The sequence below is a fragment of the Hyla sarda genome, chromosome 1 (genome assembly GCF_029499605.1).
Source record: "Hyla sarda isolate aHylSar1 chromosome 1, aHylSar1.hap1, whole genome shotgun sequence".
Classification (NCBI taxonomy): Eukaryota; Metazoa; Chordata; class Amphibia; order Anura; family Hylidae; genus Hyla; species Hyla sarda.
The window spans coordinates 523,016,419-523,032,631 of record NC_079189.1 but is presented as its reverse complement, the minus strand read 5'-3'; the positions used below and the strand labels follow the sequence as shown (position 1 = coordinate 523,032,631).

The 16,213-nt window shown below is 39.5% G+C and overlaps 1 protein-coding gene and 1 pseudogene across 1 annotated transcript in view; both read right to left on the bottom strand.

Annotated features, from left to right (window-relative positions):
* EDIL3 (EGF like repeats and discoidin domains 3) overlaps positions 1 to 16,213 on the bottom strand; it is an 815,229-nt gene that overhangs the window by 132,629 nt on the left and 666,387 nt on the right. The window lies entirely within an intron of this gene.
* LOC130343438 (U2 spliceosomal RNA) lies at positions 3,389 to 3,563 on the bottom strand (annotated as a pseudogene).

Below are 16,213 nucleotides of genomic sequence, written 5' to 3'. Positions count from 1 at the left end.
TTATGCTTTACAGCCACCCGGCCGCGCACATCCACCATCTGTCCACTAGATGTTGCAAGACTACAACCCCCAGCATGTCCCCACTGTAATGGCATGCTGTGGGAGATGTAGTCTTGCCACAGGTAGTAAGTGGATGGTAGATGCGCGGCATGAGCGGGTGATAGATGTGCAGGCGGGTGGAAGGAAGGCTGTGGGGTTCTCGCTCTACTGGCTGTGCTCTACAGTAATTCCACAGCAGCGGAAAGATGTGCGTAGAAACTGTGTCCCCATCCCTGTGAGAGAAGGTAGCGGGGATGGAGTGAGAGGGAGCGGAAAACTGTGCCCCTGTATGGAGGGTCACATTCCGCTAAAGGGACAAAGTTTTCTTCACAACACTGGATACGGACATATGTAAACCCAACCTTATGACTACATTTTACAAGGAGCTGTACTATGCTTTCAAAGAAAAACAAAACAGAAGACCCAATTTGGTATATATTAGACTGGGCCCATTTCATGAACTTGTAATTTTACGTTTTGGACTCCAAAATGCAGTATTCTGTGTTTCTGAGACCTGCAAAATAATATTATTTGTTGGGACACAGGCCAAGTATAGTCATTATGTTTAGTCTGTTAAAATACATGCCCTGCTGAAAGAATAGGGTATACATCAGCATACCACATAGCACAACAACACATGTAGAGCCCTTTTCTAGAGGACATAACCTTGGAATACAAAATACTAATTTTATATATATATATATATATATATATATATATATATATATTCTTTTTTGTTATTTTCTTTTATGTTTGCCACCTCTCGTACACACATATTCTAGGTAAATGACTTTATGCTGTCATATTGTATTTCTGTATATGCCTGGAGGCTATAGATATGATGACTGCTTGTGAATTAGATAAAGTAAAGGTCAACTGATTCAAATCTTTAAGGCTTTAAATAGTACATTCAGCTCAGGCAGATCGGTAGTCTGAATTGGGAATAGTTAAAAAGAAAGCCCTTTTATATTGTTTACTGACTAGAAAAATTATCTACTGCCCATAATTCTATCAGTCAAATTGAAGGCTGCCATGATAGGATCAGGTGATGCAGTTATTTGTAGCAAAACCCAATATTGCAGCACCCCTATGATGCCTTATGTAGAAGCCTCCAACAATAAAGTATTTATGAAATAATACTACAAGGTCTGTCATCCATTTATTATTAACATCACAAATCTGTGGTCGATGTGAAAAACCACATGTAAGATGATATATGTGACATCTTAGCTTGTTTTATACCTTAGTAATTATTCCTATCCTATTACATAGAAACTAAAGTGTTTATCATGTTATAACCATGTTTATAAAAGCAAAAGCAAATCATTTCGATAGGGAGCCTCTACTGTGTAATTTCTAGATTTGCGTGATTTTCTTACCATTAGGATTAGTTCATATTACTAAATGTTAAAGGATACAGACACTTTGCACTCAGAAAAAAAATGAATAATAAAAATAAAACATCTATGTAAACTAAAGTAAGTTTCAGAAATCTAATAAATCTTTTAGATAAACTTTCTGCACTCTCAAAGTTAAAGGGGTACTCCACTGCCCCAGTGTCTAAAACATTTTGTTCCGAATGCTTAGAGCGAATGGGAGGAGGTCATGATGTCACTGTCATGCCCCCTTGTGACACCACGCCCCTTCAATGCAAGTTTATGGGAGGGGTGTGGCTGCTGCTCCTACAGACTTGCATTGAGGGGGCGTGACATGACATCATGTGGGGCATGGCCATGATGTCACGATGCCCAGCTGCTTGCACCCAGTGTTCTAAACGAACGACGGGGGCTGCTCAGAGATTGCAGGGTTCCCAGCTGTGGGACCTCAGTGATTAAAACATCTTATCCTCTATCCTTTGGATAGGGGATAAGAGGTCTAGGGGCAGAGTACTCCTTCAAATATAACCACAATGGGGAAAGAGGTAATACACCAGCTTAAAGGGGTACTCCACCCCTAGACATCTTATCCCCTAACCAAAGGAACTGAACTGGTGTAATGAAAATAAACAGTTATCCGGCACGGAACAAAGTTCGATCCATGCACCGGATGTCTGAAGTACTGCACCTGAGATGGCTGCGGCACCCCAGACATCGGTGCATGGAGCGAACTTTGATTTGTGCCGAATGACTGGCGAGGCAGGGTGGAGGCTCATGACATCTTGGCCATGCCCATCTCGTGATGCCATGACCACGCCCCTCCCATAGACTTGCATTGAGGGGGCGTGGCTTTGACATCACGAGTGGGGTGTGACCAAGACTCCACGAGCCTCTGGTGCTGCACCCAACGCTCTAAACGAACACCAATTGCAGCAGGGAGATCGATGGGGGGCACGATCAGATGTCTAGGGGCGAAGTGCCCCTTGACAAAATAGGGAAGATCCATTGAGGGCAGCTAATACAGGTTGTAGATAGAGAGGAAGGCAGATTCAAGGCAGACAGCAGAGGAGATTCAGGTATAGAGAGAAAGGAAAACTCCCACATCGCACTATATAAGCTATAAAAGGAAAATTTTTATTAAAGACCTATGGAGAAAAGTGCTTTTATACCATAATAATAAGCACAATATATACAGTATATGTATGTAAATACAGTTTTTTTTTTCACAACCGCAGACACAAGCAGGCAGACTATAACTCTACACTCAGCAGTATATCCATATCAATGTGTATCAATGGCAAACATAAGATTTTATCCAAAAGGGGCAAACACACAAAAAAACATACCATGTGCACAACATGTGTACTGTAAGTATATTTCTAAACTGTTACATTGTAGTATCTTGCATAAAACATTGCTACTTTAACTACTTCAAACTCATATTAAATGAGTTTCCCCTTCTTATAATGTGATAGCATATCTAGAATATGCCATCTTTTTTTTTTTTTAAGAGCCAGGGCAAGTGCTCTCTATCACCCAAAGTGCAAGAAAAAGTGCACTCAGCCGAGGAGCCATATACTGATGGCTTCTTGACTAAAGCCAAGATTCCCAAGGGTTGCAGGGAGGGTGTCCCTCCCGGGAGGGTGTCCCTCCCCTAGACCACCAGGAGGGACACCCAGAAGGGCTACCGCATCCTGACAATCCTGTGTACAAACAAAAACACACAACGTGGCACAGTGACATACAAAAATTGTGAATGAGTGCAGATATACTGCCTGGTCATCCGGCCGGATCTATAAAAATGTCCCTGATCCTAGCCAGAAGGCTGGGATACCAAGGGTGAGTGCCAAAGGTGAAGAGTATATGGTGCAGTGCATTCACTCAGTGAGCTATAACACCCAGTGAGTTTCGGCACCTCAGGGTCACCACTCCCCGAGGCACAAAACTACCTCGGCTCTACACCCCCCAACCTCATGGCGAGACCCGGAGTAAACAGGTCACATCAGGGCAGCCATTGAGCTGGTTATGTGCCAGCCTCCATGCAGCACCCATCCCCCACTAGCCCCACACTGGCGTGTCTGTCCACCGGCATGAAACTGATAAGAACAGATACTACACTTGATCTTAGCCAAAAGGCAGAGAAGCGAATAGGCCATCACTTCATGATCAGTGAGAGTCCAACCTCTGGGATCCACACTAGTGTTGCTCACGAATATTCGCAATTCGAATATTATTCGCGAATATCGCATATTCGCGAATTCGCGAATTTCGCGAATATAGCGCTATATATTCGTAATTACGAATATTCGTTTTTTTTTTTTTTCACAGTACACCTCACAGTGATCATCCCTCTCTGCTTCCAGCTTGTGTGGTGTAAAGAAGGCTGTAATACTACTGTGTGAGACTGTCGTGCGAAAATTCGCATATGCGAAAATCCGCATGTGCTAATGTTCGCATATGTGAATATTTACATATGTTAATTTTCGCATACGCGAATATTTACAAATGTGAAAATAAAACAAGAATATAACGAATATGCGAATATTCGCGAATATATGACGAATATTCGTCCATATATTCGCGAATATTCGCGAATTCGAATATGGCCTATGCCGCTCAACACTAATCCACACCAATCCTGAGAATGAAGGGGCAGCAGTGCCACACCTCATACAGTAAGACCATATGGTTGGACCCTACTGATGATAAAATTATAGTATATCCTACCAATATGCCATTCATTTATAGGATCGGAATACCTCTTCAATAAACTCAGAAGCCTAATTGATCCGTAGACCCCTAACGCTTTAATGATTTTTACTTTACTGATGTGTTATTTTTACTATGTGTTGGTGATTCACTCCCATTTATACTATGCATTCTATTACCTTGCAAATAATGTGCATGCCTAAACAAGCTCTGTGCTTTATTCAGCTATTTTATTGTTTTATGTGGATATAGAATTAGTCATGTGGGAAATACTGAATGCAAAAGAAAAGATAAACCTGACAAATATTTTAACCACCATCACTGAAGAATAAGACAACAACAAATCAAAAGCCTAAACAAATCATTTGAAGCCTTATAAAACATAGCCACAGCTGGCTTATAAAACCATAAGGGCCACTTCACACTACAAATAGGAACTGCGAAAATAGTAACCTAACAACATCGTAAGCACAAGAGATATTGCTAAGTGCTGATATATTCTGAATAACCAACTTGTAGGAAGAGAAAAGCATAACATGATTCATGGTTATTAAGTAGAGAGAGAGAGAGATTCCAGTGGGTTTGATCAATTTAGATATTCCTACCTGAACAATACTCTCAATAGACTTTCTATACCTTCACAGAGAATACAGCAACACTGCTGCACTGTTGCTATATTCTCTTTGAAGGTACACACACAAGTAAAGGACACATCCAAGGCAGACAATATTACTTACTTTATTTGCAGATTAAAAAATGTTGGATCCTTAACCCCTTAAGCACCCGGGCTTTTTGCGTTTTTTCATTTTCAATTTTTCCTCCTTAACTTAAAAAAATCATAAGTCTTTAAAATTTTCACCTAAAATTCTATATGATGGCTTATTTTTTGCATCACTAATTCTACTTTGTAATGACATTAGTCATTTTACCCAAAAATCTATGGTGAAACAGGAAAAAAAATCAATGTGCGACAAAATTGATGAAACTTACACTATTTTGTAAGTTTTGGGGGCTTCCGTTTTTACGCAGTACATTTTTCGGCAAAAATGATACCTTATCTTTATTCTGCCGGTCCATACAGTTAAAATGATACCCTACTTGTATAGGTTTGATTTTGTATCACTTCAAAAAAAAAATCATGAATACATGCAGGAAAATTTATACGTTTAAAATGGTCATCTTCTGACCCCTATAACTTTTTTATGTTTCTGTGTTCAGGGCGCTATTAGGGCTCATTTTTTGTGCCATGATCTGAAGTTTTTAGTGGTACCATGTTTGTTCTGATCAGACTTTTTGATCACTTTTTATTCACTTTTTTGTGGTGTAAAAAGTGATCAAAGATGCGCTATTTTTGATTAATTTTTTTGCGTGTACGCCATTGAACATGCGGTTTAAAAAGTGGTATATTTTTATAATTCGGACATTTCCACACACAGCAATACCACATATGTTTATTTTTATTTACACTGTGTTTTTTTTTATTCTTGGAAATGCCGGGTGATTCAAACTTTTATTAGGGGAAGGGATCATTGAAAGAGTTAATGATTTTTTTTACACTTTTCTTATGCAATATTATAGCTCCTATAGGGGGCTATAACATTGCATTAACTGATCTTTTACACTGATTGATCCATCTCCATAGGAATGGATCAATCAGTGTTTTCGGCAATTGAATGCTCAAGTCTGGATCTCAGGCTTGAAGCATTCATTCGGCGATGAGACAGCGCAGGAGAAGGTAAGAAGACCTCCTCCTGTGCTACAGCTGTTCGGGATGCCGCGATTATACCGGCGATCCCGAACAGCTCCCTGAGCTAGCCGGGCACTTTTACTTTCGTTTTTAGCCACGCGGCTCAGCTTTGAGCGCGCGGCTAAAGGGTTAATAGCGTGCAGGACCACGATGAGCGATGTGCGCTATTAGAGGCGGGTCCAGGCTTCACTATGATGTCGGGCCCGCCTCGATATGATGCGGGGTCACCGTGTGACCCCGCGTTATATCGCAGGACCGGGACACAGGATGTACCCATACGTCCTGGGTCCAAAGAACTTTGGCGTTTAACATAAGGGAAAACTTTTCTGCTTCAAAAAACTGCTTTTTTAAGCGGGTTTCCCTGGCTTTGCTTACATGCGATTAATTTATCAAGGTTGTGCGACTATTTGATAAATAGGTCGCATATAAGCAAAAGTAAGCTAAAAAATAAATTGTCATAGAAAAGCAATACGTTTGAAAAGAATGATAAATCCCTTTCAAAATAATTGTGTATGAATTTTTATAGACTATGTAAATAACCCATATGTGGCACTAAAATTTTTCATAAAAGAAAAAAAAAACATACATAGTAATATAGCTTCATGCATATTTTGGGGTGGGTAACAAACAGAGCTGTTTTTTTTTTTTTTTTTCTGTGGCTTCACTATTGTTTATGTGCCTCTTTGTGCTGTGCTGTCTTCCTTCCACACGTAAACTCCGGCCTCAGCGCAGCGACGCAACACTCCGCTCTCCAACGTCACAAACTGCGGGCTCAAAATTATACAAAAAAGCCTCCAGAGCCTCATGGTGTGGCATAGTATATTTTTAATGTTTTTTAACTTCTGAGGAGGATGGATGGGTTGTTGCGGGATAGTTGGAGTGCAGCTATTTAGTGCCAGAGGCCAGTCAGGGTGTCACCCGATGCCGTGCGCCTCCTCTCCCTGTCACTCTCTAGCAACGCTACTGGTAATAAAGGGTAGATAAAGAACTTTGGTTAATATAATTGATTGTGTAGTCTGGAGAGGCACATACCAGATTCTTGTATATATACTCATAGGAGTCATGTGATGTCCCCACAGTCACATTGGTATATGAAAATATGATAAGCAGGGAAAATAATTGATATTCCGCAAATACAGTCAATAACATATTACACTGTACAGCGGCGAGTCTCCAGCTATCAAACACTCTAGAATGTCTTTAGGCTATTAAAGGAGAACATATGCTTATAGGAGAACAAAGTTGCTGCAGCATTTATACTGCTAATATTTTCTAAGGATTTCTGTCCTGCGAAGGAAAGATTTGCTCTTACCGTAATCCCAATATTAGATGTAACTACTGCTATACTGGAGGACCAGAAGTGCTGTAATGTCCTATAATGTGGCCGCTACAGCAGGATCAGCCTTACGACGTATTGTGTTATATTTTGGAGCAAAACATGTTTTCATACTGTGCAGAATGGACATTTGAGTCCTTAACCAAATTAGAGATACGGTAAGTGTGAATGCACGTGCAGATCCATTTGCTTCTTAAGATGTCCCAATGTTGTAGTGCTAGAGGTTGCCAGTGGACTGGAAATAGTGTGCTTTATGAGACATGGCACTTTTTCTTACAGTCTGAGTCATGGTTCTGAGATGTCCTTTTCCTGGCCCCCATATTGCACTCTCTGAATCAGCTTTAGTGCATCCACATATCCACATGTAAAGGGAACCTTTAATAAGGAAAGGATTGGGTTCTCTTTAAAGGGGTACTCCAGTGGAAAACTTTTTTTTTTTTTTAAATCAACTGGTGCCAGTAAGTTAAACAGATTTGTAAATTACTTCTATTAAAAAATCTTAATCCTTCAAATACTTAATAGCGGCTGCATTCTTTTCTTTTTGGATTTATTTTCTATCTGTCCATAGTGCTCTCTGCTGACACCTCTGTCCAGAAAGCTGACAAACAAAAAAGAAATCCGAAAGAAAAGAATTTCCTTTGCAGTATACAGCAGCTAATAAGTACTGGAAGGATTAAGATTTTTAATAGAAGTAATTAACAAATCTGTTTTTGCACCAGTTGATTAAAAAAAATATATATTTTTACCACCGAAGTACCCCCTTTTTTTATTATGCTCCCTAATGACCCCCCACCATCATTAACCCCCCCCCCCCCCCCGCTTTATTTCTCTTATATATACCAGGATTTCATCTGTTCCTGGCCGTTTCTTCGGCTCACTGTTTGTGTGCTCCGTCAGGAGGGGACGTTCCCCTGCAGGAGCAACGTGATCTGAAGCCCTGCTGAGATGAACATCTGCCCTCACTCTTCTATGCTGTGCTCACACTCAGGGTCAGGAAGTGCGGGTGGGACAAAAGCCCAGCACAGCATTCACTCTCTGCTGTGTGCAGCCAATCTCTGCAGGATGTTCCTCCTCTCTGCTAGTGTATTGCAGTGAGGAGGGGGGGATCAGAGCTGACCTGAGCGAACGCTGTGCTGGGCCAATGTCCCATCTGCACTTCCTGACTTTGGACCCATGCCCTGCCAGCATGAGTCCAAACTCAGTTAGCGTGCAGACAGAGAATGAGGCCGGCATTAGGTGGGAGACCCCTAGTGGCCAGACATTCATGCCTACAAAAAAAATGAAAATTGTGAAAATTTTGTTAAGAAGTACATTGGATTTACTTTTATAATGAATAAAGGAACAAAATATTAAAAGTTTAATTTAATGACAGTGCCCATTTATTGACAGTTTTATGTTATAACATATTAAATATCTCATAGTTTGCTACTTTTTATTTATTTTTGACTTAGCCAAGAAGCCACTCACATATTCTAAGTTTTGACAGTATACTGGACAAATAATTTCTACCCAGTAAAGTCTTTTTCCATTTTACACACTAAGAATAAATGTACTTTGGAGAAGAAACTTCTATGCTCAGCCATGTCCCTTTGTTCCCATATTTACAGGCAAATACATATTAGAATTCAACATAATTACTTTTTTGAAGTCTGGCAAGGGCTGGATATCACAAGGAGCCATGAAGAACCAGCGCAGAAAAGACTTTCTCTCCAATGAACTCACTAATTGGTTGGCGCAGAGAAGAATGCCTATTTTTTTTGTAAGTAAATTCACTACAGGCTTCATGAAAGGGCAAAAATGCGACACAAACAAATAAACAGAAATCAGGAATATTTTATTTTTTCAATTTATCTAAATGTCAATCCCCATTTCCATTTCTTAGTGCTGAGAGCCAATATATGAATGTGTCATTTTCATTTACTATGATTAAAATGTGTCTCACAGTAGACCAAGGATCGGAAAAAAACAAAAACATTTTTCTTTTAAACCCAACCACCCAGCCATAAGGCATTTCGATTACCAATATGTTGTATTAGAGTTTACAGAGAACCCAAACTATTTAAAGGACATCTATCATCATGAGAGATTGATCTTGGTGTTTAAAGGTGTGATTTATCTTCATACATCTTCTGACATCTTACTACTAAGACATTAGATATCACGGGTGGAAGTCTATGCCCTGTAATGTCTGTATATGAGCAACAGATCTGCATGCATAGGGGATTCCATCAGAGTCCGAGCTCTTCAAAAGGCATATGGCACTAAAGAATTACAATGGCCCATAGCAATGGCTAGGAATCACTTTACGGTTCGTGCTGTGTACACTGTGGACGGGGTCAGTTGTTTGCTCATTATCAGAGGACAGAATAACAGTGAGAGATAAGCTGGAGGCAGATAACACACAGATAAGACATCACTGACTGTAGGTGATTGTAAACTTCTCCACAGCCTCCCTCTACAGTTATCTTTTTACCTCACACAGCATGCCCACAAAACTCCCCCAGAGTAGTCAATAGCTCATCATATCATAGCTACTGAAGAAAGGAGTAATCTCCTGAAAAATGTCTAGCCTGTAATTTTTTTCTCAATTCATACCAGCAATATGATTTTGTCGTACAGAGCCTGATATATATATATATATATATATATATATATATATATATATACCAATATTGTAACTTACTGCTTTTTTTCCCCACTCTGAGCATGCTCAGCAATGTCCAGGACCAGCTACAGTACAGCGAGGATGCCAATCCCACTCACCGCAGCAAATACATTGCTCCTGCTTCCGTGCGCTCACTGAGTGGGATGGTCTTCCTGACAAGCAGCCGCCCTGCATGGCTAGAAGTGCCGATAGCAGTACAAGCTGAAGATCGTGCCAGGCTGTTGCCCAGCTGGACCGGGTGAGCGGGACACAGTCCCAACAACTTTCTCTTCACAGATTCATACGGACAGATCTGCAAAGCAGTCACTAATTATTCTTTGCTCATAGAGGAACGGCCATACATTGTACCTACCAGTGCAGTGCTAGTATTTTGTATAACAAAAGGACTGTGACTGTTGCCCTGCTACATAGTAGCAATATCCCTTTTCTTCACAGAATTTTCTTCACAGGACACCCTGTCTCTGTTGCACTATTGCACTAATCCATTATGGGATTGCATTTATATAACCGATATATGGAAACAGTATTTTACCCACTGGAATATTCTTCATAGGAACTTATGAACCCTTGTCTGTAGGGCTGATACCGTTAAATGATATTTTTCAGGCGATATTAATATTTTTTTTAATGTGTCTTATATAACCACCATCTTTTCTATTGTACGTAATTGTCAGCAATCAATACTTAGGGGAATCCGCAAGGGCCCTTTTGTGCATTTTTGGGTACTTTTGTTCTATTTTCTACACATTTTAGCTAAAAGCACCTTGGGTATTGTGTGCTATAAAGTTAACCTTGGTACTCTATCATACAATCTATCTTTGTTGAGCTGCACATTTTTTCACATACCAATAGGTCATCATATCTGTAGTGAAAAACAATAAAAGAAATACAGATATAACCACAGGCAACTTGATCCCTGATGCATAAAAATATTTTACTGTAATAGCATAAATCTAATTTTCACATTCCATCAATGCAAATAGAAAATGAGGCGGCACTCACCGATTCCGTTGCAGAGCATTTTAATATCTTCAGTGCAGTGTAACATAAAAAAGTGGGGTGACAATGCTGGTAGTGCCAGTGTTGTCTCCACCCTGTTTTTATTTGACACTGCACTGAAGATATTAAAACGCTCTGCTAAGGAACCGTAGAGTGCCGCCTCATTTTCTATTTGCATTGTTGGACTGTGTATACACTATGCTCTTGAAGTTTAGCAACACGAAAAAGCTTAAGCCTTATGCATGCTGCAAAAAATGTTAAATCACACACTAAAAGGAATAGCAAGGCAGTGAATACCTTTTTTCCTTTGCTGTGCCGAACGCTGTCTCCCTGGGATTATCTGATTTTAACACTCCTCAATTACTAGTACCAAGAGAGCAATAATAATAAAAATAATACTAATAATAACTAATAATAATCTCTAATGCAATAGGTTATCCCTGCGCACTAGGTTAATGCATTATCTCAACCTGTTTCCGATAACCATGGCTACATTTAAACATTAAGAAATTGAAAAAAAGAAAAATAATGAATCAGTTTGGGTCTTTAAGTGTACCTGTCATGTTAAAGGGGTACTCCATAACCAGTCTGGGGCTTCCGTATTTATGACATCATGCTATGCCCCATCCATTCATGTCCATGTCTGTGTACTAGCCGTCACGCCATCTCCCATAGACACAAATAAAGTGGCATGGTGTGACGTCACGAAAATGGAAGCCCCAGGCTTCCGTGTTCTTGAATGCCACAGCGATGGCCTGGAGATCCTTTGGATAGGGGATAGCATGTCTAGGGGCAGAGTACCCATTTAAAAAACTTTTGAAAAGTTCCAGAGACATGTCAAAAGTTTCGCTAGAATAAGTGGGGAGAGAAGTGGATGGCATTATGAGGCCTTCTTGGTCACATGGTACAGAGCAGGGAGAGAATGCGCTTACCACACACTTCTCCTGGCTCTATTTAGCAATCAGTCTAGAACTGATAGCTTAGCCCTCCCTGATCAGTTAAAACTTTTCACATGTCTCTAGAAAATATATATATTTTTTTACAAGATAGTGGCCATTTATATCAGTAAAAAGGGGGGCATGTTCTCTTCAAATAGAAAGCATCAACCATCTGAATAATAGCATTATCAACAGAAGTTAATAGGCATAACTATAACATTACAAATGAACAAAATGATGAACTAATATACAGAATTGTACAGTTTTTTCCTGATTTAATGCCCTAGCAATCTATAGATGCATTTCTCATGTGCCAACAGAAGCATAGCCAGAGGCATAACAAAAAACCACAGGGCTCCATAGCAAAATTTGGAATGGGGCCCTATTTCCCCATGACCATCTTCAACAGCAAGTTTAGAGCATGAAAAGCTCATGTTGCTTTGATTTCTATAATGCACAGGCATTATAGACGTTGCAATACAAAGGTAATAAAGGTAATAAAAAAGGAGACGCACAGTCATGACACAGGGAACGGTAACATCACAATGTTCGGATAATAAGCAAAATGAAGTTACAGTGATGTCACAGTGCAGGGATATTGCACACTGTAATGCGAGAGAGCAGGGATAATGTACTCAGTCATCTAAAAGCACTAGAATTATATCACAGCGATGTCATAATACAGACATAATACACATAGTGATAACATAGCAAATGAATTGCCCACAGAAAAAAGTATCATTCCATGATGTCACAACACAGCAATAATGCAAAAATAATTGTGCAGATGTATAATCCTTTTTTAGTTACCACAAAACGGGCCCCTTAATTGTTGGGCCTATAGCAGATGCTATGCCAGCTCCCCATTGGGTGAAATTTATAAAAATCTGTGCAAAGGAAAAGTTTCCCAGTTGCCCATAGCTACCTATCAGATCGCTTCTTTCATTTTGCAGAGGCTTTGTTAAAAATGAAAGAAGTGAGCTGATTGGTTGCTATGGGCAATAGGGCAACTTTTCCAAAAGACAGGTTTTGATAAATCTCCCCCAATGTCTCTTTTCTGTAAAGAAAAGTGTTGACTCCTTTTAAGGAGTCTATAAAAACGGAACACCCTTTTTTTAAAATATAGTAATGGCCACGTGAGTAATATGTTGAAGAAAAACAATATCCCTGGTTCTTTAGAGATAGTAGCAATGTAGGAAATCACTAAGCACAGGAATAAAATATAAAAAGTATCTGTTCGAGGATGCATGTGGGAATAAAAATGACAAGCTGGTAATACAATTTCTAAGCAAAGAAGAACAGCTGCACCGTGGGAAAAGTAATAAACCCTGCATTAAAGAAAGATTATATGTTTTTATAGTAAATAGAATGCTTAAGGTAATGCTTATCCTAAACTTAGTACAAAGACCAATAAATCCCTAAATATTCAGAAGGTGTCTGGGCTCTTAAACAAGAAAGCAAAAAACAAAAACTTTCTACTTTACAGTACATGAGGGCTGCTGTTTTTTTTTTTTTGCTTTTTCATTTCCTCAAAGAAATAGCAAAAAAACACAGATACATAATAAAACAAAAACTCTCTGAAAACCTGCTTAGGTAATACCAGTCTATTTAAAGGAATAACAGTAAATAACTATGAAGCAAATATTAATGGAGCAACCTTGTAAATTAAAAAATCTTTCACTTTATGTCTGCAGCTGTATGGTTTCCATGGTTACAGACAACAAACAATCCCTATGTAGTGTGACCTTGCAATCATACACCCTTCCAACTTACCCTTTCATCCTGCTAACTTACCAAATGTAAGTCAATAAGAAGTAGGGAACCGATGGAAAGACTGCAGGATCAGAATACAGAGGGTTTGATCATAGTCAGTTATCATGGAAACAAATAAATCTACATAGGAGCTATAGAAGCGAAGTGACCCAGATTTATCAATCTGCCAAAAACCAAAACTCAGTGGTTTTGCCCATAGCAACCAACCACAGCTCAACTGTCATATTTGGAAGGCTTAGTTCACATATATATTTTCCCCATAGTTTACCTCTGGCATGTACTGGAGGGAAACTGATGCTAGAACTGATCCTATTCATGGGACAGTTCACAATCATCCAGCATCTCAATTTTGACGCCAGAGGGTTGGACAAGCCGGAGGGCACCGGACATGGGAACGCAGCTTGCATCAAGAAACAATGGACACCGGATGCCATACAACTGATTACAACTTGTGATCAGTTGTAGCATCAGTTGCGTAGAGATACAGGCTGAACCCAGCCTTACAAGCTCTAGAAAAAGCTGAACTGTGATTGGTTGTTATGGGCAAAACCAGATAGTTTTGATCTCGGGCAGCTTGGAATATGTCTTGGAATATGAGGAAAAGTCCTATGGAGGACTTGAAACGCGTCCAGCTTTAATCTGTTATCGCCACTTTATCCAGCCATATCCAGCATTCAACCATCTGTTCCCATTGCGGCATCCTTCAGACACAGATAAATTCTGTGCACATCGCCACAGCCACGAGGAGATTGCCAGCCCTCTGGCTGAATGAATGAAACCACCACAGCGCTCCTAAAAGACCGGGCTTACTACTATTACCGCCGTATATTTTGAGACGGTCGAGTCTCTAACAGCCAACGCATTCTTCATATGAGCCGGGACTATCATTCTAATAAGGTACCATGTACTTGATTGCATTCTGAGGCTTGGCAATCCCCTTGTCTAAAGCCCACACACATCACTGTATACATGTGAGACTGCGGAGTCTCTAATAGCAAGCTCTCTGCTCTGAGAGCGGGGCTACATTGTAGCAATTCCAGTCCATCTGTTACTTATTAACATTGTATCCACCACTAACATTGTATCTACTTCAAAGCATCACTATATCTATTGAGACGGACGAGTCTCTATTAGTGAGCTTTGATAAAAATAAAATGAACTTTATCATTTCTGTGGACATTACTGTTACCAATACCAACAGATTTCATTCATTACAATTTTTGCTGCTATATTTATTGGGATTATTTTTTAAACGTGTGATACTGACATCTTTTACAAACTGGATAACCACAGAGGCGTGGCCTATTATTAATTTTATTAATTCTATTTTAAGTATTGTCATATTTTAGATTGTTTTATTTTTAATGTATTTTTGCCATTTTTGATTGAATATTGCCTCTATCTATTTGTGTTTCCACTGACCCACAAGGGCCCTGTGAGTCACGGTAAACATATTACATTTTAACATTGTGTAAATTCATATATAAATATAAATACATTTATTTACCATTTTTTCTAGACCCTGAGCCTCAATTTCTTTACTAATTAATCCATTAGAATACATTAACTTTTAGAATTCTTCATTCCCTAATGGTGTCATGTCTCTGCCATATTTGTTTACTCCCCTATGAGCAGGCCCGGCAGTCATAGGCTACTGCAGTGATGTACAGTATACTCTTTAGTTATGTCCCTACAGTGCCCATAGGGATCATATATCATCAAACATGCATGCAAACAAAGATGCAACAGGAAAGTTAAATAGCAGCAGTGAAGGAATGATCTGAATATTCTAAAGGACAGAACTAAGAAATTTATTATTTGAGTAGAAAGAATGTATTTTATTTCTTTTTTATTTCAAAATACTTGAAACATGGCCTTGTATGCAGGAAATGTTACAAACATTCTTTAGCTATGCGATTCTCTTCAGTTTCCAGGGACTAACCTTCGGCAGCTTCCAATACTGCTTTAAAAATCCCGTATAAATAAATGCTCTATACTGGCCAAAAACTAGACACTGAGAGTGACACAAAATCTATTTCCAATGTTTACCAAATCCTTTCAAGGTTGAACAAGTTTCTATAATACGAAGAATTTATATGTGACGTACAAGTCTACCAAAACAATGGGGAAAATTCAGATTTAAATCTAGAGCTACATTATTAAGAATATTTAGCTAAAATATATCTAAAAAAAATAAAATAATGATGTTATGAGAATTTCTGCTTACTCTGCATTTTTCCCAGACCTATTAGGTGCTCTCAATAGAACCTAGCAGAAAATGATTTGATGGTTGTGATTAGGGATGAGCGAATCGAATCTGACGAATCAGAATTACAAATTTCAGGAAACATTTGTTTTGCAACGAATGCGAATATTGCCACGATTTGATTGCGCAAATTGATTACCATATTTATCGGGGTATACCACGCACCGGCCTATAACACGCACCCTCATTTTACCAAGGATATTTGGGTAAAAAAAGTTTTTTACCCAAATATCCATGGTTAAATGAGGGTGCGTGTGTGCGCGTGTATACCCCGATATACCCCCAGGAAAGGCAGGGGGAGAGAGGCCGTCGCTGCCCGCTTCTCTCCCCCTGCCTTTCCTGGGGTCTAGAGCCCTGCTGCCGGC